Source organism: Somniosus microcephalus, chromosome 9 (assembly GCF_052327205.1).
Source record: "Somniosus microcephalus isolate GS21.2 chromosome 9, FLI_Smic_1.0, whole genome shotgun sequence".
Lineage (NCBI taxonomy): Eukaryota > Metazoa > Chordata > Chondrichthyes > Squaliformes > Somniosidae > Somniosus > Somniosus microcephalus.
The window spans coordinates 152,929,638-152,951,837 of NC_140995.1; positions in this window are offsets into that span (position 1 = coordinate 152,929,638).

The window sequence follows — 22,200 nt, forward strand, 5'->3', positions numbered from 1 at the left end:
CCCAAGCTGACTCACTCTAAGCCCTTCCTGGCCCAACCCACCTGAACCCATAAATTGGCAATGAAACTGAGGTAAAATCACAACACAAATTTACACTTGTAATTAAGGGTCGGTTTTATGAATGCGCGCTACTGGTCAAGAACCCAACAGGCAGGACTCTCCACACATTTATAGAATTGGCCTTCATAATGTTAAATTTAAACTCCACATTTACTAGATCTAAAGAAAAGATTGCATAAATCATGAATTTGTGAGTGTTTGTCAAATGAAGACTTGTGTCATAACGGTTTAATGTACCTAGATATAAGAGGGAGAGTGATTTATGCCACAGGAGATCAAACATTAATCTGAAAAAATCTAATCGGGAGAGGTAAAACCCAGAATCAAAATGTGTGATCTAAAGCATCAAAGAGCATCCAGCACTGACGGGGTGAAAATACAGCCTCTTCCTTTGAAGTCGATGTGCTTTGTGTAGCAGACATGATTTGTTAACAGATGGCTAGAGGTTTTAGGAGATGACACAGTTTTTCCCTTTCATTTACTGCACCAGACCTCTTCTGAATTAAATCAGTACCACTGAATTTTCCATTAAGGACATCTGCTGGGATCTGAGATCTTTCTGTCTTAATGTTTGAAAATCCAAAGTTAATGCAAGCAGAAGTAGAAGCACCTTATACGTAGTTGAACATTTCATTGCTCATTTATTTGGGGAAATCAACATGACGCAAAAGTGACAGAATAGTTTTAAATTTTGTGCCACAGAATATTTGTTTTAAATAGATTTAAACGTTTTGTTTGGGATTGGCTGTCGTAATTTAGTAAAGCTCTCATCGTGTTGTTTTGAAGTGATCTTTGAACATCATTGCTTATGTAAGGAGGCATTATCAATTAGCACAGTGCTACTGCCGTGATCCGTGATGGTGGCAGAGAGATCAAGTTCCCTCAGATTTTATTTTTACAGTGAACAGATTTTGCAAGCTCTAACAGCTATTGATAGATTCCACAATTATTTTAACCCCCTTAGGAGATGCTTTATGCTTTAAACTTCTGTTTAGATGTACCATAAGAACAGACATATTATAGGTGACTCTATTGCTACTGTCTTTAAATGATAGGCATAGTACACAATATCTGTGTCACTGACTCATTCCTATTATTTGCTGGGGATTTTCCAGCATCAATCAATTTGCCCTATGTGATGCCATCATACAGGCCATATTGACCAGGTTACTGTATTGTTTCCCTAGGATACCGGAGCAGCAACAAAAGTTCCAAACCAGTTCTATAATTTAGCTTCTGCACTACAATATATTTGTGAAGCTTGCTCCCATAGAGAGTCAGGTTACATTAGAAAGAATCTTGCCAGACTTCATAGTAGGAAAGTATTAAAGCAGAGGTTGCCTTTAAAGAGGAGATGGTTAAGGTACGGTTGAGGTACATTCCCATGAGGGGGAAAGGTAGGGCAACCAAAGTCAGAGCTCCCTGGATAACGAAAGAGATAGAGTAAGATGAAACAGAAAAAGAGCGCATATGACAGATGTCGGGTTGAGAATACAAGTGAGAATCAGGCTGAATATAGAAAGTTCAGAGGGCAAGTGAAAAAGAAAATAAGCAGGGCAAAGAGAGAGTATGAGAATAGATTGGCAGCTAACATAAAAGGGAATTCAAAAGTCTTCTACAGGCATATAAATAATAAACGGGTGGTAAGAGGAGGGGTGAGGCCAATTAGGGAACAAAAAGGAGACCTACGCATGGAGGCAGAGGGCATGGCTGAGGTACAAAATGAGTATTTGCATCTGTCTTCACCAAAGAAGAAGATGCTGTCAAAGTCATAGTGAAAGAGGAGGTAGTGGAGATACTGAATAAGATAAAAATTGATAAAGCAGAGATACTAGAAAGGCTGTCTGTACTTAAAGTTGATGGGCCTGATTTTGTGGCTTGTGTGGGAAATGGTCGGATTCCCCCGAATGTGGGGTTCTGACACACAAAAAAATGTGTCAGCCAGCTCCACGCAATTTTCCCTCAAGTGGCCAATTAATTTGCAGCATGTGGGCAGCCTTGCTAATTGTCCATTTCTAGTCAGAAAGCCCCACAGTATGATGTCATCATTCGTGGTGCTTTCAAGGTCCATAGCAAACATTGCATCCTCTGAAGGCTTCCAAACAAACCATACAGGATGGCAGAGGAGCCTGCAGCAGCTGTGGCCAGTGCCAGACCCCGAGCTGCCTCCAAATTCGACGAAGCTTCACTGCAGGCATTATTGGATGGGGTTAGGGCCTACAGGGAGGTCCTCTTCCCTAGGTCAGGCAGGAAGAGGCCTCCCACTGAGACCAAGGCTGCATGGATGCAGGTGTCAGCAGATGTCAACTCGAATGTGCACGTAACCTTGGCATCACATCTCTAACTCCTTCCTCTACTCCCCCACAGGACCATCCAGAGCCCCCGTCCCCACTGTGCAGGAGGAAGAGGCTGTGCAGCCAGACTCATCAGAGGAAGCTCCAACCTCTGAGGGCGCAGCATCAGCAGAAGTAAGCGCACCCAGCACCAGCGCAGGCACTCACACCTCGGGGGGACCTTCGGGACATAGAGTAGTGTTGTCACCTGGTGCTTCACAGCTCACAAGTGAGCCTCAGCAGATTCTGGAGACAGGGACAGCAGTGAAGAGTCCTCGTCGGAGGGCGCAGGACTCTGCCAGCTCGGCTCAGCTGCGCTGCATGCCAACCCTCTGCCTCTGGGTCCATCCGCAAGAGAAGAGGTGATGGATCTCCATGCACAGATGCAGGAGTCTCTGGCAGGTTTTGTCTCCAGGGTCGCTGCGAGTGTGGAGCGAATGGAGGAGTCCATAGCGACCATGAGCAGAGCCTTTGTGGAGTCATTGGCGCATGAACGCATCACCATGGAAAGGTTGGCAACCTCCATGGAGGAGATAACTCGCCAGGGTACGGAAAACATGGTGAGTGCTCATAACAGAATGACATCTCTTGAGCAGCATTGGCCATCTATTAAACAGAGAAACCAGACCTTCATGGAAGTCCTTCTGAGTAGGACTGCCAGTGCAGAAACGGGTCCCCATGGCCCCCTAAAGCGCAGCAAGGTGCTCTTAAGCCACTTCCAAGCGTTGGCCCTGTAGTGTATGTACCTTTAAGGGGAGAACTACTTTTTACAGCTCCTGTATACTGTAGTACCGGCAGTGACCACACCTGTATATAAATCCTGAGTAGGGATCTGTACGTTTAGTTTTAGAGTAACCCTCATCCAGTAAATACCTGTTGATTGTTCCTGCAGTCTCGTGTCTAGTTATTGAAGGACACACTACATCAAAAATACACGGATCTAACAGGCCCCTTCTGGCCTGTGCAGCTTCAGGTGAGTGAGCAGCAGCCTGGTGCTCCTGGTGCTCATCCTGCTGTTCCTGGTTCTGTTGCTGCCACCTCTGCTGCTGGAGATCCTCTAATGGCAAGAAGGGAAGGAAAAAAAGGCGTCCCATGCTTCTCGTAGATGCCTTCGTTGAGGAAGCGCTGAGTGAGGGTGGCGAGAGGGGCTTCCCAGGAGATCGCATTGGAGAAGTGTGTGAGGCTCCAACCTTCCACAGCTGTGCCTAAGCCTTGAAGAAGTCGCCCCAAGCCTGCAGCAACAAGGTCCTTCATCAAACAAATGCTGTCCCTTTAAATCGCAGCTTTCCCGAATGACCTGCAGCTGACAGCAAGCAAGCCGGCAAGCTTCACGCCAGGTTTCATCAGCGGGGTTCCCCGAGGCGTGTTTAGCGCGGGGAACCCCACAAAATTGCAACGGCCCCTGAAAATCGGCTTAAACATGGAAATAAGTGGGAATTAGTGTTCCGACGGCCAGTCCCGCCAGCGGTGGGCGGGACTGAATCGGGTCGCGGAGAAACGGCGGTCTGAAAGTCGGACGGGGCGGGGAATCAGGCAGGGGGTGTCGCGACCCGCTTTTTCGGCAATTTTCGGTCCCCGGCCGCATGAAAAGCCGCCCGACGACTGCCAGAAAATCGGGGCCAATAAGTCACCAGGACCGGAAGGGATGCATCCTAGAATGCTGAGGGAAGTTAAGGAGGAAATCACGGAGGCACTGACCATAATCTTCCAATCCTCCATAGATACGGGAGTGGTGCCAGAGGACTGGAGAATTGCAAATGTTTGCCTTGTTAAAAATAGGGTGTCAGGATAAACCCAGCAACTAGAGGCCAGTCAGTTTAACCTCGGTAATGGGGCAGCTTTTAGAAATGATAATCAGGGACAAAGTTAACAGTCACTTGGACAAGTGTTGTTTAATTAAGAAAAGACAGCACAAATTTGTTAAAAGCAAATTGTGCTTAAATAACTTGATCAAGTTTATTGATGAGGTAACAGAAAGGGTTGATGAGGGCAATGTGGTTGATGTGGTGTACATGGACTTCCAAAAGGCGTTTGATAAAGTGCCTCATAATAGGCTTGCCAGCAAAGTTAAAACCCATGAAATAAAAGGGACAGTGGCAGCATGGATATGAATTTGGCTAAGTGACAGGCAACAGAGAGTAGTGGTGAACGATTGTTTTTCGGACTGGAGAAAGGTATGCAGTGGTGTTCCCCAGGGGTCAGTACTAGGACCACTGCTTTTCTTGATATATATCAATGACTTTGACTTGGGCTTGGGCTTGGGTGTACAGGACATATTTTCAAAATTTGCAGATGACACAAAACTTGGAAGTATAGTGAACAGTGAGGAGTATAGTGATAGACTTCAAGAAGACATAGACAGGCTGATAAAATGGGCATAAATGTGGCAGATGAAAGTTAACGCAGAAAAGTGCGAAGTGATACATGTTGGTAGGAAGAACGAGGAGAGGCAATATAAATTAAAGGGTACAATCCTAAAGGGGGTGCACGAACAGAGAGACCTGGGGATATATGTGTAAACTGGAACCATTCTTGTAAATCTTTTCTGCACCCTCTCTAAGGCCTTCACATCCTTCCTAAATTGCAGCGCCCAAAATTGGACACAATACTCCAGTTGTGGCCAAACCAGTGTTTTATAAAGCTTCATCATAACTTCTTTGCTTTTGTACTCTACGGCCCCGATTTTCGGCTTGTGTGGGGAATGGTCGGATTTCCCCGAATGTGGGGTTTCTGACACACGTAAAAAGTGTCAGCCAGCTCCACGCAATTTTCCCTCAAGTGGCCAATTAATCCCCAGCATGTGGGAAGCCTTGCTAATTGTCCAATTCGAGTCAGAAATCCCCACACTATGATGTCATCATTCGTGGTGCTTTCAAAGTGTCCAGAAAGCTTCTCCACCTCTGCAGGCTTCTCAACCACTCTTGCACAATGGCAGAGGAGCCTGCACCAGCTGCTGCCAGCGGCAGAGGCCGAGCTGCCTTCAAATTCGACGAGGCTTCACTGCAGGCATTATTGGATGTGGTTAGGGCCCACAGGGAGGTCCTCTTCCCTAGGTCAGGGAGGAAGAGGCCTCCCACTGAGACCAATGCTGCATGGATGCAGGTATCAGCAGATGCCAACTCGCTGGGAGTCACCAGAAGAACCTTGGCATTACATCTCTATCTACTTCCTTTAATCCCCCACAGTACCATCCAGAGCCCCCGTCCTCACTGTGGAGGAGGAAGAGGCTGTGCAGCCAGACTCCTCAGAGGAAGCTCCAACCTCTGAGGGCGCAGCATCAGCAGAAGTAAGCGCACCCAGCACCAGCGCAGACGCTCACACCTCGGGGGGACCTTCGGGACATAGAGTAGTGTTGTCACCTGGTGTTTCACAGCTCACAAGTGAGCCTCAGCAGATTCTGGAGACAGGGACAGCAGTGGAGAGTCCTTGTCGGAGGGCGCAGGACTCTGCCAGCTCAGCTCAGCTGTGCTGCATGACGACCCTCTGCCTCTGGGTCCATCCGCAAGAGAAGAGGTGATGGATCTCCATGCACAGATGCAGGAGTCTCTGGCAGGTTTTGTCTCCAGGGTCGCTGCGAGTGCTGAGCAAATGGAGGAGTCCATAGCGACCATGAGCAGAGCCTTTGTGGAGTCATTGGCGCATGAATGCATCACCATGGAAAGGTTGGCAACCTCCATGGAGGAGATAACTCGCCAGGGTACGGAAAACATGGTGAGTGCTCATAAGAGAATGACATCTCTTGAGGAGCGTTGGCCATCTGTTGCACAGAGAAACCAGATCTTCATGGAAGTCCTTCTGAGTAGGACTGCCAGTGCAGAAACGGGTCCCACTGGCCCCCTAAAGCGCAGCAAAGTGCTCTCAAGCCACTTCCAAGCGCTGGCCCCTTCTGGCCTGTGCAGCTTCAGGTGAGTGAGCAGCAGCCTGGTGCTCCTGGTGCTCATCCTGCTGTTCCTGGTTCTGCTGCTGCCGCCTCTGCTGTTGGAGATCCTCTAATGCCAGGAAGGGAACGTCCCAAAGGCCTCCCATGCTTCTGGCAGATGCCTCCGTTGAGGGGGCGCTGAGTTAGGGTGGTGAGAGGGGCTTCCCAGGAGCTCACACTGGAGAAGTGTGTGAGGCTCCAACTTTCTGCAGCTGTTCCTAAGGCTTCAAAAAGTTCCCCCAAGCCTTGATCACCAAGGTCCTGCAGCCTGCAAATGCTGCCTATTTAAATCTATTCAGCCCTCAGCGACCTGCTGCTGCAAGCAAGCAAGCCAGCTGTTTTCACGCCAGCTCTCAGCAGCGGGGTTCCCCGCAGGCGGGTTTCAGGTGGGGAAAGCCCCAAAGTCGCAATGGCACGGGAAAATCCACTTCAACAAGCAGATAATTGCTTGTTAGTGCTCCGACGACCAGTCCCACCAGCGGCGGCCGGGACTGAAGCGGGGCGCGCGGAAACGGCAGTCCGAAAGTCGGACGGGGCGGGGAATCAGGCGGGGGGGGTCCCGACCCGCTTCTTTGCCGATTTTCGGCCCCCGGCCGCATGAAAAGCCGCCCAACGGCGGCCAGAAAATCGGGGCCTATGGCTCTATTTATGAAGCCCTGGATCCCGTATGCTTTTTTAACCACTTTCGCAACCTGCCCTGCCACCTTCAACAATTTGTGCACATATACCCCCAAGTCTCTCGGTTCATGCACATGCTTTAGGATTGTACCCTTTAGTTTATATTACCTCTCCTCATTCTTCCTACCAAAATGTATCACTTCGCAATTTTCTGTGTTAAATTTAATCTGCCATGTGTTCGCCCATTTCACCAGCCTGTCTATGTCCTCTTGAAGTCTATCACTGCTCTCTTCACTGTTCACTATACTTCTAAGTTTTCTGTCATCTGCATATTTTGAAATTGTGCCCTGTACACCCAAGTCCAAGTCATTAATATATATCAAGAAAACCAGTGGTCCTAGAACAGACCCCTGGGGAACACCACTGTATACCTTCCTCCAGTCTGATAAACAACCGTTCACCACTACTCTCTGTTGCCTGTCACTTAGCCAATTTCGTATCCATACTGCCACTGTCCCTTTTATTCCATGGGCTTCAACTTTGCTGGCAAGCCTATTATGTAGCACTTTATCAAATGTCTTTTGGAAGTCCATGTACACCATGTCAACCGCATTGCCCTCATCAACCCTCTCTGTTACCTCATCAAAAATCTCAATCAAGTTAGTTAAACACAATTTGCCTTTAACAAATCCGTGCTGGCTTTCTTTAATTAATCCACACTTGTCCAAGTGACTGTTAATTTTGTCCTGGATTATCATTTCTAAAAGCTTCCCCACTACTGAAGTTAAACTAACTGGCCTCTAGTTGCTGGATTTATCCATTCACACCTTTTTGAACAAGGGTGTAACATTTGCAATTCTCCAGCCCTCTGGCACCACCCCCGTATCTAAGGAGGATTGGAAGATTATAGCCAGTACCTCTTCAATTTCCACCCTTACCTCCTTCAGCATCCTAGGATGCATCCCATCCGGTCCTAGTGACTTATCTACTTTAAGTACAGCCAACTAGTTCTAGTACCACCTCTTTATCAATTTTTATCCCATCCAGTATCTCAACTACCTTCTCTTTCACTATGACTTTGGTAGCATCTTCTTCCTTGGTAAAGACAGATGCAAAGTACTCATTTAGTACCTCAGCCATGCCCTCTGCCTCCATGCGTAGATCTCCTTTGTAGTTCCTAATCAGCCCCACCACTCCTCTTACTACCCTTTTACTACTTATATGCCTATAGAAGACTTTTGGATTCTCTTTTTGTTAGCTGCCAATCTATTCTCATATTCTCTTTGCCCCTTTTAGTTACTTTTTCCTTTTTCACTTCCCCTCTGAACATTCTATATTCAGCCTGGTTCTCACTTGTATTCTCAACCTGACATCTGTCATACACCCACTTTTTCTGCTTCATCTTACTCTCTGGCCCCGATTTTCTGGCAGCCGTCGGGCGGCTTTTCATGCGGCCGGGGGCCGAAAATCACCGAAAAAACGGGTTGTGACCCCCCCGCCTGATTCCCCGCCCCGTCTGACTTTCGGACCACCGTTTCTCCGCGATCCGATTCAGTCCCGCCCGCCGCTGGCGGGACTGGCCGTCGGAACACTAATTACCACTTATTTCCATGTTTAAGCCGATTTTATGGGGCCGTTGCAATTTTGTGGGGTTCCCCACGCTAAACACGCCTGCGGGGAACCCCCGCTAATGAAACCTGGCGTGAAGCTTGCCGGCTTGCTTGCTGTCAGCTGCAGGTCATTCGGGAAAGCTGCGATTTAAAGGGACAGCATTTGTTTGGTGAAGGACCTTGTTGCTGCAGGTTTGGGGCTACTTCTTCAAGGCTTGGGCACAGCTGTGGAAGGTTGGAGCCTCACACACTTCTCCAATGCGATCTCCTGGGAAGCCCCTCTCGCCACCCTCACTCAGTGCTTCGTCAGCGGAGGCATCTACGAGAAGCATGGGACACCTATTTTTCCTTCCCTTCTTGCCATTAGAGGATCTCCAGCAGCAGAGGCGGCAGCAGCAGAACCAGGAACAGCAGGTTGAGCACCAGGAGCACCAGGCTGCTGCTCACTCACCTGAAGCTGCACAGGCCAGAAGGGGCCAGCGCTTGGAAGTGGCTTGAGAGCACCTTGCTACGCTTCAGGGGGCCATGGGGACCCTTTTCTGCACTGGCAGTCCTACTCAGAAGGACTTCCATGAAAGTCTGGTTTCTCTGTTCAATAGATGGCCAATGCTGCTCAAGAGATGTCTATGGAGGTTGCCATCCTTTCCATGGTGATGCGTTCATGCGCCAATGACTCCACAAAGGCTCTGCTCATGGTCGCTATGGACTCCTCCATTTGCTCCACACTCACAGTGATCCTGGAGACAAAACCTGCCAGAGACTCCTGCATCTGTGCATGGAGATCCATCACCTCTTCTCTTGCGGATGGACCCAGAGGCAGAGGGTCGACATGCAGCGCAGCTGAGCTGAGCTGGCAGAGTCCTGCGCCCCCCGACGAGGACTCTCCACTGCTGTCCCTGTCTCCAGCATCTGCTGAGGCTCACTTGTGAGCTGCGAAGCACCAGGTGACAACACTATGTCCCGAAGGTCCCCCCGAGGTGTGAGAGTCTGCGCTGGCGCTGGGTGCGCTTACTTCTGCTGACGCTGCACCCTCAGAGGTTGGAGCTTCCTCTGAGGAGTCTGGCTGCACAGCCTCTTCCTCCTCCACAGTGGGGACGGGGGCACTGGATGGTACTGTGGGGGAGTAGAGGAAGGAGTTAGAGATGTGATGCCAAGGTTACATGCACATTCGAGTTGACATCTGCTGACACCTGCATCCATGCAGCCTTGGTCTCAGTGAGAGGCCTCTTCCTGCCTGACCTAGAGAAGAGGACCTCCCTGTGGGCCCTAACCCCATCCAATAATGCCTGCAGTGAAGCTTCGTCGAATTTGGAGGCAGCTCGGGGTCTGGCACTGGCCACAGCTGCTTTAGGCTCCTCTGCCATCCTGTATGGTTCGTTTGGAAGCCTTCAGAGGATGCAGTGCTTGCTATGGACCTTGAAAGCACCATGAATGATGACATCATAATTGTTGTGTATGTACCTTTAAGGGAATAACTGGTCTTAGACTGCAGTACCGGCAGTGACCACCCCTGTATAAAAGGACCTAGCAGGCTTCTGTAGTTTCAGTTTCAAGCTGCCTCTTGTTCAGTAAAGTACCTGTTAAACTGTTCTCCCGAAGTCCGTGTATTATTGAGGCGCGGACTTTACAGCGGCGACGAGTAAGTTCGAACTCACCTGCAGTGTGGCATCATCTCACGGGGAGCTCGCCTGAAAGGAAGGTCCTGGAAGGTCGTAGTCTGAGCCACGGGCGTCGACCGAGGGCAACCGCCCAAAGAATCCATCGGTGTTTGGAGAATTGCGGGAGAGACTGTGGTTCCAGCGAATCGTGCTGATAGCAGGTAGCGCGCTGACCCTTCCGGACTGCGGCGGGCTCAAGCTCGATCGAGCGGCTCTACAAATCGGGCCGCGCAGCGTCGCCAGGAAAAGAAAAAAAGAGAGAGAGGATGGAGCGCACAGGGCATGGTCGGTGCTCGAGACCAGGACAGCGGAGAGAAACTAAATGGGGGGGAAGTAAAGCGAGATGCGCCGAAGCTGCGGGTCGCCGCCATTACCCCGTAGAACGCTAGGAGCAGCGTGGCAGTAAGGGGAAGAAGCAAAAGCGCGGGAGGCGCTATTTTATCCCGTTGGGGAAGAAGCGAAAGCGCGGGAGGCGCCATTTTATTCCATTAGGGAAGAAGCAAAAGCGCGGGAGGCGCCATTTTAAATCACCCAAGATGCCGAAAAGTGGCAGTATCACTGCTTTCGACAACGAGGTAGAAGACTGGACCACGTATGTGGAAAGAATTGAAGTGTACTGCAAGGCAAATGAGGTGGTTGATGGAAAGAGGGCGTCGGTATTATTAAATCTGATGGGTGCGAGTACGTACGGCCTATTGTGGAATTTAATTACCCCAGCTAAACCAATGGAGAAAAGTTTTGAGGAGATTGTTCATATCTTACAGGAACACCTAAGCCCTACACCACTGCTGATAGCAGAAAGATTCAAGTTCCATAAAAGAAACCAGCACAAAGATGAGAGCAATGCTGACTATCTTACGGAACTACGCAAGTTATCGAAGCACTGCCAGTTCGGAGCAGGACTGGCAGACACCTTATGGGATAAGTTTGTCTGCGGGCTCCAGAGTGAAGGAACCCAGAAACGACTACTTTCAAAAAAGGACCTGACGCTAGAACAGGCTTTCAGCGTGGCAGTATCCTACGAAGCAGCAGCACGGGGAGCTGCGGAAATACAACAGAAACCACAAGAATACAGCGCTAACGAAATGGCGTATGGAGCTGAAAAGTGCTATTGCTGCGGCAGAACAACCCATGAGCAGGAGGACTGCTGGTTTAAAGACAAAATATGCAGGAAATGTGGGAAAATGGGACATATAGCAAGAGTCTGCAGGTCGGGAAAGAAGACCAACATGACAAGAACTACTAAGGAACAGTACAGGAAAGTAAAGAAACTGACAGATAGTAGTTCAGAAGATCAGGAGAGTGATAAGGACTCCGGGAGTAGGCGACTAAGTTGTTTAAAGTTACACAACGTGATCGCAAAAGAAGATCACCGAACCATTTGGGTCACCCTCATGATAGCAGGGTCCCCAGTGAAGATGGAATTGGACACAGGATCAGCCCTAACTGTCATGAATCGACAAGACTATGAGCGGCTATTCTCACACATACCCTTAAAGGACACATCCATTGTATTGAAGACATACACGGGGCAAAAGGTCTACCCCAGAGGAAAAATAAGGGTGCCAGTTGAATATAACGGAAAGGAAACACAGAAACTATACATGTATATACTACGAGATGGAGGACCACCATTATTGGGACGTGAATGGATCCGAAGACTACAATTGGATTGGCATTCCATTCTGGCACTAACTGTGACTGACAAATAAGATGATGACGTCGCACCTGGACGTCTGTCACAAATTCTATCTGACGTGGAAGAGGTGTTCCAACAAGGACTTGGGACTCTAAAAGGAGTAAAGGCAACCATAAAGATTGAGGATAACGCAACCCCAAAATTTTTCAAGGCCATACGCGATACGCCCAGCTGTGGAAGCTGAACTGGAGAGTCTGGAGCGTTCGGGGGTGCTGTCTAAGGTGGACTGGAGCGAGTGGGCCACACCCATCGTTCCTGTAATGAAGAAAGCATTGAGCAGCACGCCTGGGGAGCCAAGGAAGGTTCGCATCTGTGGGGACTTCAAGGTGACTGTGAACCCAGTCCTGCACACAGTACAGTATCCACTTCCGCGGATAGAAGATATTTTCGCCTCACTATCTGGAGGGAAAGGTTTTACAAAGATTGACCCGGCTCAAGCGTATCTACAAATGGAGGTGGAAGAAGCATCTAGGAAATACCTCACGATAAACACTCACAAAGGCCTTTACCAGTACAATCGACTGGTATTTGGGGTAGCATCGGCCCCGGCTATGTGGCAGAGGGCAAGGGAACAAGTCCTGCAAGGGATCCCGGGGACCCAGTGTTATTTGGACGACATCCTGGTTACGGGCGAAAATGACAATGAACACCTTGCCAACCTGGAACAGGTGCTCACGAGATTGCAGGAATATGGGCTATGAGCCAACCGTCCCAAATGTGAGTTCTTCAGGAGACAAATCTCGTATTGTGGCCACATGATTGATGAGGAAGGGTTGCATAAGTCGCCGGACAAGATTGAGGCTGTAGTCAAGGCTCCAGCACCAGAAAATGTGTCGCAACTGAGGTCGTTCCTCGGGTTGGTGAACTACTACCATAAGTTCTTGCCGAATTTATCTACAATTCTGCACCCACTGAACGCCCTCCTTCAAACTGGTGTAACATGGAAATGGAGTGATGAGTATAAGCGTGCCTTTCAGGAATGTAAATGCCAAATCACTTCAAAAGAAGTATTGGCCCACTACAACCCAACACTACCGATTCGGTTGGCATGTGATGCGTCACCTTACGGCATTGGAGCGGTGCTGTCACACAAATTCCGTGACGGTTCAGAGAGGCCAATAGCCTTTGCATCGCGCTCGCTAACCTCAGCCGAGCGTAACTGTTAAGTCTGTGTGTTCTAGTTATTGTTAATAAGAATCACTGCACACAGACCACAAGAATAAATTCAACAGGTCTTTACTAGTCGAAGGTCAGGCTGAACTGCCCAATAAATCATTACACAGCACTTATATACCGGTGTGGTCACCACCGGTATTACAGTATACAGCAGCCAAGATAAGTAGTGCATCTCTTAAAATAGTTCTCTTAAAGGTGGAACGGTTACATACACCACAATCCTCCCTCTTTAGCTTAACAGTATATATTCCCCATTTAACATAACATAATAACATATATACACAACTTCATGTAAAAACAGTTCACAGATTCAGTCTCTGAGGAGGCCTCCTGATCCGAGATGGATAACGCCTTTCAGGGGTCTCTGGTTCTCGTTGCTGGGGTGACTCATCTAGTTGATCCCCTATGGATAGGACATCATCAGGTATATTCACTTCTGAGGTAGATGCTTCAGGTTCACTAACTTCCTCCACGGTTGTCTCTGTCGTAACCATGGGCTCGACCCTTGTTCTCGATTCTACCAGTTGGTCAGCATGACGCTGTATTACATTTTCACCAACATCTACCGTGTACATCAGGGGTCCTTGTCTGGCCCGAATTGTTCCAGATTGCCATTTCTCGTTTTTATAGTCCCTGGCTAACACCGGTTGTCCTATTTCAAAACTCCGAGTGGGCTTGTTATTGATATGCTGGAACTGTTTGTTTTCGACTTCCCTCCGCACATTTGGTTTTAACAAGTCCAACCTGGACCGCAACCTTCTGTTATAGAACATCATGGCAGGACTTTGGTTTGTTGTTGCATGGGTGGCGTTTCGATATGCCAGTAGGAAATTGTCCACCTTGTGTTGCAGTGGAATCTGATCTTCGCTCATGGCCTTTATTGCCTTTTTGAACGTCTGTACAAACCTCTCGGCCAGCCCATTCGTAGCTGGATGATATGGGGCAGAGGTATAATGTTTCACCCCATTCTTCTTCAGGAATTTCTGGAATTCCTCTGACACGAACTGTGGTCCGTTGTCTGAACATATTTGCTCTGGCAATCCATTTCTTGCAAATATCGTTCTTAGCACCGCGATCGTCTTCTCTGAGGTAGTGGTAGTCATTTTAATCACTTCTGGCCATTTAGAATGTGCGTCCACCGCAATTAAAAACATGGAGTCCATGAATGGACCAGCAAGTCAATATGTACACGTTGCCATGGGGTTGAAGGCCATTCCCATGGATGCAGCGGTGCAATTGGAGGTGCATTTTGGACTTTTTGGCACCCTGAGCAGCTTTTCGTCAGATCCTCTATCTGTTGGTCGATACCCGGCCACCACACATAAGCCCTAGCAAGGCTTTTCATCTTGACTCCCCCCAGATGACCTTCATGTAGTTCTTTTAGAACTCTCTCTCTTAACTTAGGAGGGATAATCACCCTTGTTCCATACATCAATGTTCCCTGACAGATGGACAGCTGTTCTCGTCTTGCTGAGAATGCCGGTAACAGTGGATCACCATGGGCTGGCCATCCCTTTACTGTCAATTCGTAGACCCGGGACAGTGTCGGGTCATTCCTAGTCTCCCTTTCAATATTTGCATTGGTGACAGGTAAACATTCGATGATGGTCGAGTGAAATAACTCCACCGGGTCAACCGTCGGTGCCTCCTCCTCAGTAGGTAGTGGCAGGCGCGACAGCCCATCAGCATTACCATGCTGCTTTGTACCTTTGAATTCTATCTGATATTGATGTGCCCCTAGGAAAAGGGACCATCTCTGGAGCCTCTGTGCTGTCATCACCGAAACACCCTTCTTAGGGTTAAAAATGGATACCAACGGCTGGTGGTCTGTCAGCAGTGTAAACTTCTGGCCCTGCAGGTAATGATTAAACTTCTTTACTCCCCACACAAGGCTGAGAGCCTCCCTATCTATCTGAGCATAGTTGCGCTCAGCGGAGGTCAATGATCTGGATGCAAATGCGACTGGCCTTTCCAAGCCATTTGGCAACTTGTGTGAGAGTACTGCTCCAATACCATAAGGAGAAGCATCACAAGCTAAACGAATAGGTAGCGTTGGGTTGAAGTGAGCCAACACTTCCTCTGAGGTGATCAATGCCTTGCTTTTGCAAAAGGCCTTCTTACAGTCCTCACTCCACTTCCATGGTACTTCTTTCTGCAAAAGAGCGTTCAGCGGGTGCAGCACCGTGGATAGATTTGGCAGAAACTTATGGTAATAGTTAATCAACCCTAGGAACGACCTCAACTGGGATACATTTTCCGGAGCGGGAGCCTTCACAACAGCTTCGATCTTGTCAGGTGACTTGTGCAGCCCCTCCTGGTCAATGACATCACCACAGTACGAGATCCGTTTCTGAAAGAACTGACATTTCTGGCGATTAACTCGAAGTCCATATTCCTTCAATCTGGTGAGCACCAGTTTCAAATTTGCAAGGTGTTCCTCATCGTCATCTCCTGTAATCAGGATATCGTCCAAGTAACATTGAGTGCTTGGAATTCCCTGTAATACCTGCTCCATGGCCCTCTGCCAAATTGCTGGAGCCGAAGCCACTCCAAAAACCAGTCTATTATATCGATACAAGCCTCTATGCGTGTTGATTGTGAGATACTGGCGCGACTCTTCCTCAACTTCCATCTGTAAGTACGCTTGCGCCAGGTCTATCTTGGTGAAGTGTTTCCCGCCAGACAATGAAGCAAAGATATCCTCAATCCGCGGAAGCGGATATTGCACCGTGTGAAGCACCAGATTTACCGTGATCTTGAAGTCTCCACAGATGCGGACCTTCCCCGGTTCCCCTGGCTTGTTACTCGATGAACGCTTCATGACGGGAACAATGGGCGTGGCCCACTCACTCCAGTCCACCTTAGACAGTACTCCTGAACGTTCTAGCCCTTCCAGCTCAGCTTCCACAGCAGGTCGTATCGCATAAGATACCGGTCTGGCTTTGAAAAATTTTGGGTTTGCATGTTCTGCAATCTTGATTTTTGCCGTAATTCCTCTGTGTTCCCAGTCCCTGTTGGAACACCTCTTTAGCCTCATCCAATATTCTGGACAATCGTTCAGGTTTGACATCTTCTTTTCCGGAATCTACCATTATTGCTTTTAGGGAGTGCCAGTCCATATTTATTTTCCTGATCCACTCCCGTCCCAGAAGTGGTGGACCTCCCTCAGGTAGTACATATAAGTCCATTCCTTGGTGTTCTTTGCCCTTGTGTACCACCTTGACTTTTATCTTTCTGATGGGGTATACTCTTTGCCCCGTGTATGTCTGCAATACTATCTCCGTATCCCGTAGGGGAATATGTGTGAATAACCTTTTGTAATCTTGCTTATTCATGACCGTCAACGCCGATCCGGTGTCCAATTCCATCTTCACTTGGACTCCTGCTATCTGAAGTGTGACCCAGATAGTTTGTAGGTCAGCTTCCTTACTCACATTGTGAATTCTCAGACTACCCAGTTCCTTGCTGTTGGAGTCTGAATCCGAATTCTGTTCATCCGAACTCTTCTCAGCCACCTTATGTACCTTTCTGCACTTTTCCTGCAGTGACTTTTTGTTGCTGGTCTTCTTTCCTGACCGGCATACTTTAGCTATGTGACCAAGCTTGCCACATTTTCTACATTCCTGATTTTTAAACCAGCATTGGTTCTGATCGTGTGTTGTCTTTCCACAACGATAACATTTCGCTGTACCCAAAGCCATTTGATCTACGCTGAATACCGCTGCCTTCAGCTGCATTTCCGCAGTGCCTCTCGCTGCTGCTTCGTGCGATGCTGCAATAGTGACAGCCTTATCAAGTGTAAGATCATTCTCTTCAAGCAGCCGCTTTTGTGTTCCTTCGTTCGACAATCCACACACGAATTTGTCTCTCAGTGCCTCTGTCAGTCTTTCCCCAAACTGACAGTATTTCGCTAGCTTACGCAGTTCAATTAAATACTCCGCGTTGCTTTCCTCTTTCAGTTGCGTTCTCGCATAAAATTTAAATCGTTCCGCTAACATCAGCGGTGTGGGGTTCAAATGATTTCTCAGGACAGCAACAATATTAGCGAAAGCCTGATCCGCCGGTTTAGCTGGTGATAGAAGATACTTCAATAGCCCGTATGTCTTCGCACCCATTGAGTTTAGTAAGGTTAGTGCTTTATCTTCATCTGATATTTTATTTGCCTTACAATAAATCTCTATGCGTTCTACATACGTGGCTCAATCTTCAACATCGGCATCGAAATCGTTGATGTTACCACGCTTAGGCATCCTCGCAATCTTCTTGAGAAACAAAAAGAAATTTTTCTTTTCTTTTTTTTTTCAAAATGGCGGTTTCCCACGCTTGTCTTCTTCCCCCGCCTATGAAAATGGCGGCTTCCCGCGTTTGCCTTTCTCCCCTGCTGGCTGTAATGGCGATTGCCGTATTGCTGCGTTCGCCCTCCCCAGCGGTTCTCAAATCGTGCCTCCCAGCCCCTCTTGCAGCCCGGTCCTTTCCCCCGGCTGCGGCTGAGTTCTCCGCGGTTTAAAAAATTTTTTTTTTAATTATTTTCTCCCGTGCCTCGCGGCCTCGGTAGCTGCCCGGCCTTTTTCCCCGGTCGCGGTCGAGCTCTCTCTCGACGCTGTTGCGTCTCCCAGCCCGCTTGCAACCCGGTCTTTTACACCGGCTGTGTTTGCATTCACCGCGGCTCCCGTGCCTTACGCTGCCCCAGTCTCAGCACCTCTGGCCCCGACTTCTGTCCGGCTCTTTTCCCCAGCCGTGGTCGAGTTCTCCGCCCTTATATCCTCCGTTTTTCCCTCCCCTACTTCACAGCCAACGTGGCCGACTTGCTGCTCGTCGCTGATCGGCTTACCCACCACTGTGGTAGAAGGGATGATCACTGCCTGTTGCTGATGGAAGGCTTCGTGTCAGGATTCTTCCTTGCTCTTCAGACCCGAGTCTTTTCTCAGCAGGATGATGAGGGCGGATGCCTCTTCTCGACGCCCGTTAAACTGCCTTGGATATATCTCTGCCGCAGGGTAAGATCGTCATCGTCGCCACTGTTAAGTCTGTGTGTTCTAGTTATTGTTAATAAGAATCACTGCAAACAGACCACAAGAATAAATTCAACAGGTCTTTACTAGTCAAAGGTCAGGCTGAACTGCCCAATAAATCATTACACAGCACTTATATACCGGTGTGGTCACCACCGGTATTACAGTATACAGCAGCCAAGATAAGTAGTGCATCTCTTAAAATAGTTCTCTTAAAGGTGGAACGGTTACATACACCACAGTAACTATGCCCAGATTGACAGGGAGGCCCTCAGCCTGGTGTGGGGGGTGAAGAAGTTCAATCACTATCTGCACGGACAGAAATTCACCCTACTGACTGATCATCAACCCCTGGTCTCAATTTTTAACCCAAAGAAGGGCGTTCCGGTGATGACGGCGCAACGGCTGCAAAGATGGTCACTTTTTCTAGGGGCACATCAGTATGACAGAGTACAAAGGTACGAAACAACATGGAAACGCTGATGGGCTGTCGCGCCTACCGTTGCCTACGGCGGAAGAAGTACCTGCAGTGGACCCGGTGGAGATATTCCATGCGACCATAGTCGAATGTTTGCCTGTTACAAACGGAAGTATTGAGAAGGAAACCCGAAATGACCCGACACTCTCTCGGGTCTATGATTTGACGGTGAAGGGATGGCCAGCATATGGCGACTCACTGTTGCCAGCATTCTCGCCAAGGAGGGAACAGCTGTCAGTGTGCCGGGGAACCTTGATGTGTGGATCCCGAGTGGTAATTCCACCCAAGTTGAGAGATAGAGTACTCAATGAGCTTCACGAGGGTCATCTGGGAGGGGTAAAAATGAAGAGCCTAGCCAGGGCGTTTGTGTGGTGGCCGGGAATCGATAAAGAAATCGAGGATATGACCAAGAGATGCACAGGATGCCAGAAGGTCCAAAACGCTCCACCACAGGCCCCGCTACATCCATGGGAGTGGCCCTCATCTCCATGGCAATGGGTACACATTGATTTCGCTGGTCCATTTATGGACTCAATGTTTCTAATCGCTGTGGACGCCCATTCGAAATGGCCAGAGGTCATTAAAATGTCCTCCACCACCACGGAGAAAACTATTGCAGTCCTAAGGACCATCTTTGCCAGGAATGGGTTGCCAGAACAGATCTGTTCCGACAATGGCCCACAGTTTGTGTCTGAGGATTTCCGGAGGTTCCTGAAGAATAATGGGGTGAAACATTACACATCTGCCCCATATCATCCAGCCACAAATGGATTGGCTGAGAGGTTTGTTCAGACCTTTAAAAAGGCCATAAAGGCAATGTATAATGACGGCATACCACTGCAACACAAGGTGGATAACTTCCTGTTTGCTTACCGGAATGCGACACATGCAGTAACCAACCAAACTCCAGCCGTACTGTTTTTCAACCGGAGCCTAAGATGTCGCTTGGATTTGCTCAAACCAAGCATAAGACGAGATGTTGAGGATAAGCAGTTCCAGCACATAAATGAGAAGCCAACCAGGAGCTTCAAGATAGGGCAACCAGTTTTGGCCCGCGACTACCGAACAGAAAAATGGCAGCCAGGCACGATATGCACACAGCAGGGACCACTAATGTACACAGTGGACGTTGGAGAGAGCATCGTGAGACGCCATGCTGACCAGATTCTAGAGTCACAGGAACAAGCCAAACCTGTACCACAAGCATGCGCACCTAGTAATGAGCCCGAAGTACAGATTGCGTCTACCTCAGAAGCAGGGGTATTGGAAGCTGACGAACCAACCAATGACAATGAGCCAGAATTGACTCCACCGCCAGAACAGGATACTCGAGAAAGGCGCTATCCAGTCTGGATCAGGAAGCCTCCTCAAAGACTGAACTTATAAATGACTATTTCAGTTGATGTATATATTACTGAGAAAATTGTAATTATGATTAGTTATTATTTAGTTGTTAAATGAATGTTATGTACTGTTTATCTAAAAGGGGAGGAATTGTTGTGTATGTACCTTTAAGGGAATAACTGGTCTTAGACTGCAGTACCGGCAGTGACCACCCCTGTATAAAAGGCCCTAGCAGGCTTCTGTAGTTTCAGTTTCAAGCTGCCTCTTGTTCAGTAAAGTACCTGTTTAACTGTTCTCCCGAAGTCCGTGTATTATTGCGGCGCGGACTTTACAATACTGTGGGACTTTCTGACTAGAAATGGACAATTAGCAAGGCTGCCCACATGCTGGAAATTAATTGGCCACTTGAGGAAAAATTGCGTGGAGCTGGCTGACACATTTTTTTGTGTGTCAGAACCCCACATTCGGGGGAATCTGACCATTTCCCACACAAGCCACAAAATCGGGCCCTCTTTTGTTATCCAAGGAGCACTGGCTTTGGTTGCCCTATTTTTCCCCCTCGTGGGAATGTACCTTGACTGTACCCGAACCATCTCCTCTTTAAAGGCAGTCCATTGTTCGGTTACAGTTTTGCCTGCCAATCTTTGATTCCAGTTTACTCGGGCTAGATCCATTCTCAACCCACTGAAATTGGCCTTCCTTCAATAAAGTATTTTTACTCTAGATTGCTCCTTATCCTTTTCCATAGCTAATCTAAACCTTATGATACTATGATCACTGTTCCCTAAATGTTTCCCTACTGACACTTGCTCCACTTCACCCACCTCATTCCCCAGAACCAGATCCAGCAATGCCTCTTTCCTCATTGGGCCGGAAATGTACTGATCAAGAAAGTTTTCCTGAACACACTTCAGAAATTCTTCCCCCTCTCTGCCCTTTACACTTTTACTATTCCAGTCTATGTTAGGATAGTTGAAGTTCCCCATTATCATTACTCTATAGTTTTGCACCTCTTTGTAATTTCCCTGCAAATTTGCTCCTCTATATCCTTCCCACCAGTTGATGGCCTATAGAATACACCTAGTAGTGTAATGGCACCTCTATTGTTTCTCAACTCTAACCAAATAGATTCTGTCCTTGACCCCTCCAGGACATCCTCTCTCTCCAGCACTGTAATATTCTCCTTAATCAATATTCACCGCACCTCCTCCGAAACCCGGAGCTCGAGCTCCTCCAGTTGATGAAACTTCTTGCACGTGTGGTTGTCCAGGACACGGGAAGCATTCTAGAGTTCCCACATGGCACAAGATGTGCATTCCACAGGACTGTGGTGCCCTGCCATGCCTCTATTTAATAGACTATTAAGCAACAACAGAATTAAACTCAAGACTTTTAAAAAAATCACTAGTTACTCAGCAATATTTTTTCTTTTCGGCTCCTTCCCTTTTCCTGATGTCACTTACCTCACTCCCTGATGCTCGCGCTCCCTCCGGATTCCGGGCTCTTGGGCCTACCTTTGTCTCTGGCCGCTCCTTTCACTCTTTCCTCCTTCCCCCTCTGCTCTGAATTCCCACTATCTCCAAATTTCCAACCTTAGTACTCCGTTTAGAAGCACTCCGTTTAGGATCACTCTGTGCAGACCATGTCAAAAGAATCCTTTTAATGACGTGATATTTGTTAATGACTGCCAATCAACCTCTCTTGCCCAGAAAGTGAACCATTTAAAGTGTCATGTCTCATTCCTTCACGTTGTGAATTGCTGTGAACAGCACGTGAGATCAGGTGCCAAACACACACGGGGAGAAATTCGTGTGGTTTGCGCCACACGTTAGCACCACGAGATGGCGCTTAAATGTCATTAAGAGCTCTAACGACAACTGATGCTGGTTCCAACACCTGCACGCCATATCGGTCGTGCCGGTAGTGCTGCCACTGAACTGGATCTCCGGGGACCTTGCCATCAAGAGATCGTGACTTCAGTGAGTGTGCAATGCTCACTTGACGCCCAATCTCCCATCTTCGTCACAGCCAATGAACTTACTGGCTAGAGAGAGCAACGATAGCTTCAGGTGGCAGGCAGCAGCAGGAAGCTGGTTCCAGCAACGCTATTTAAAGGGTTCATCACCAATCGCTTCAAACTTCAACACTTGCTAAAAGTCATGGGGGCTGTACTGGCAGTAATCTTCACCCTCCAGCATCTACGGCGGAGGGAGCGGAGGCAGCGAGAAAGATGGGAACATGTGCACAGAGGGAGGAGGAGGGCCATCAGGGCTCTCAACAGGAGGCCTTACCT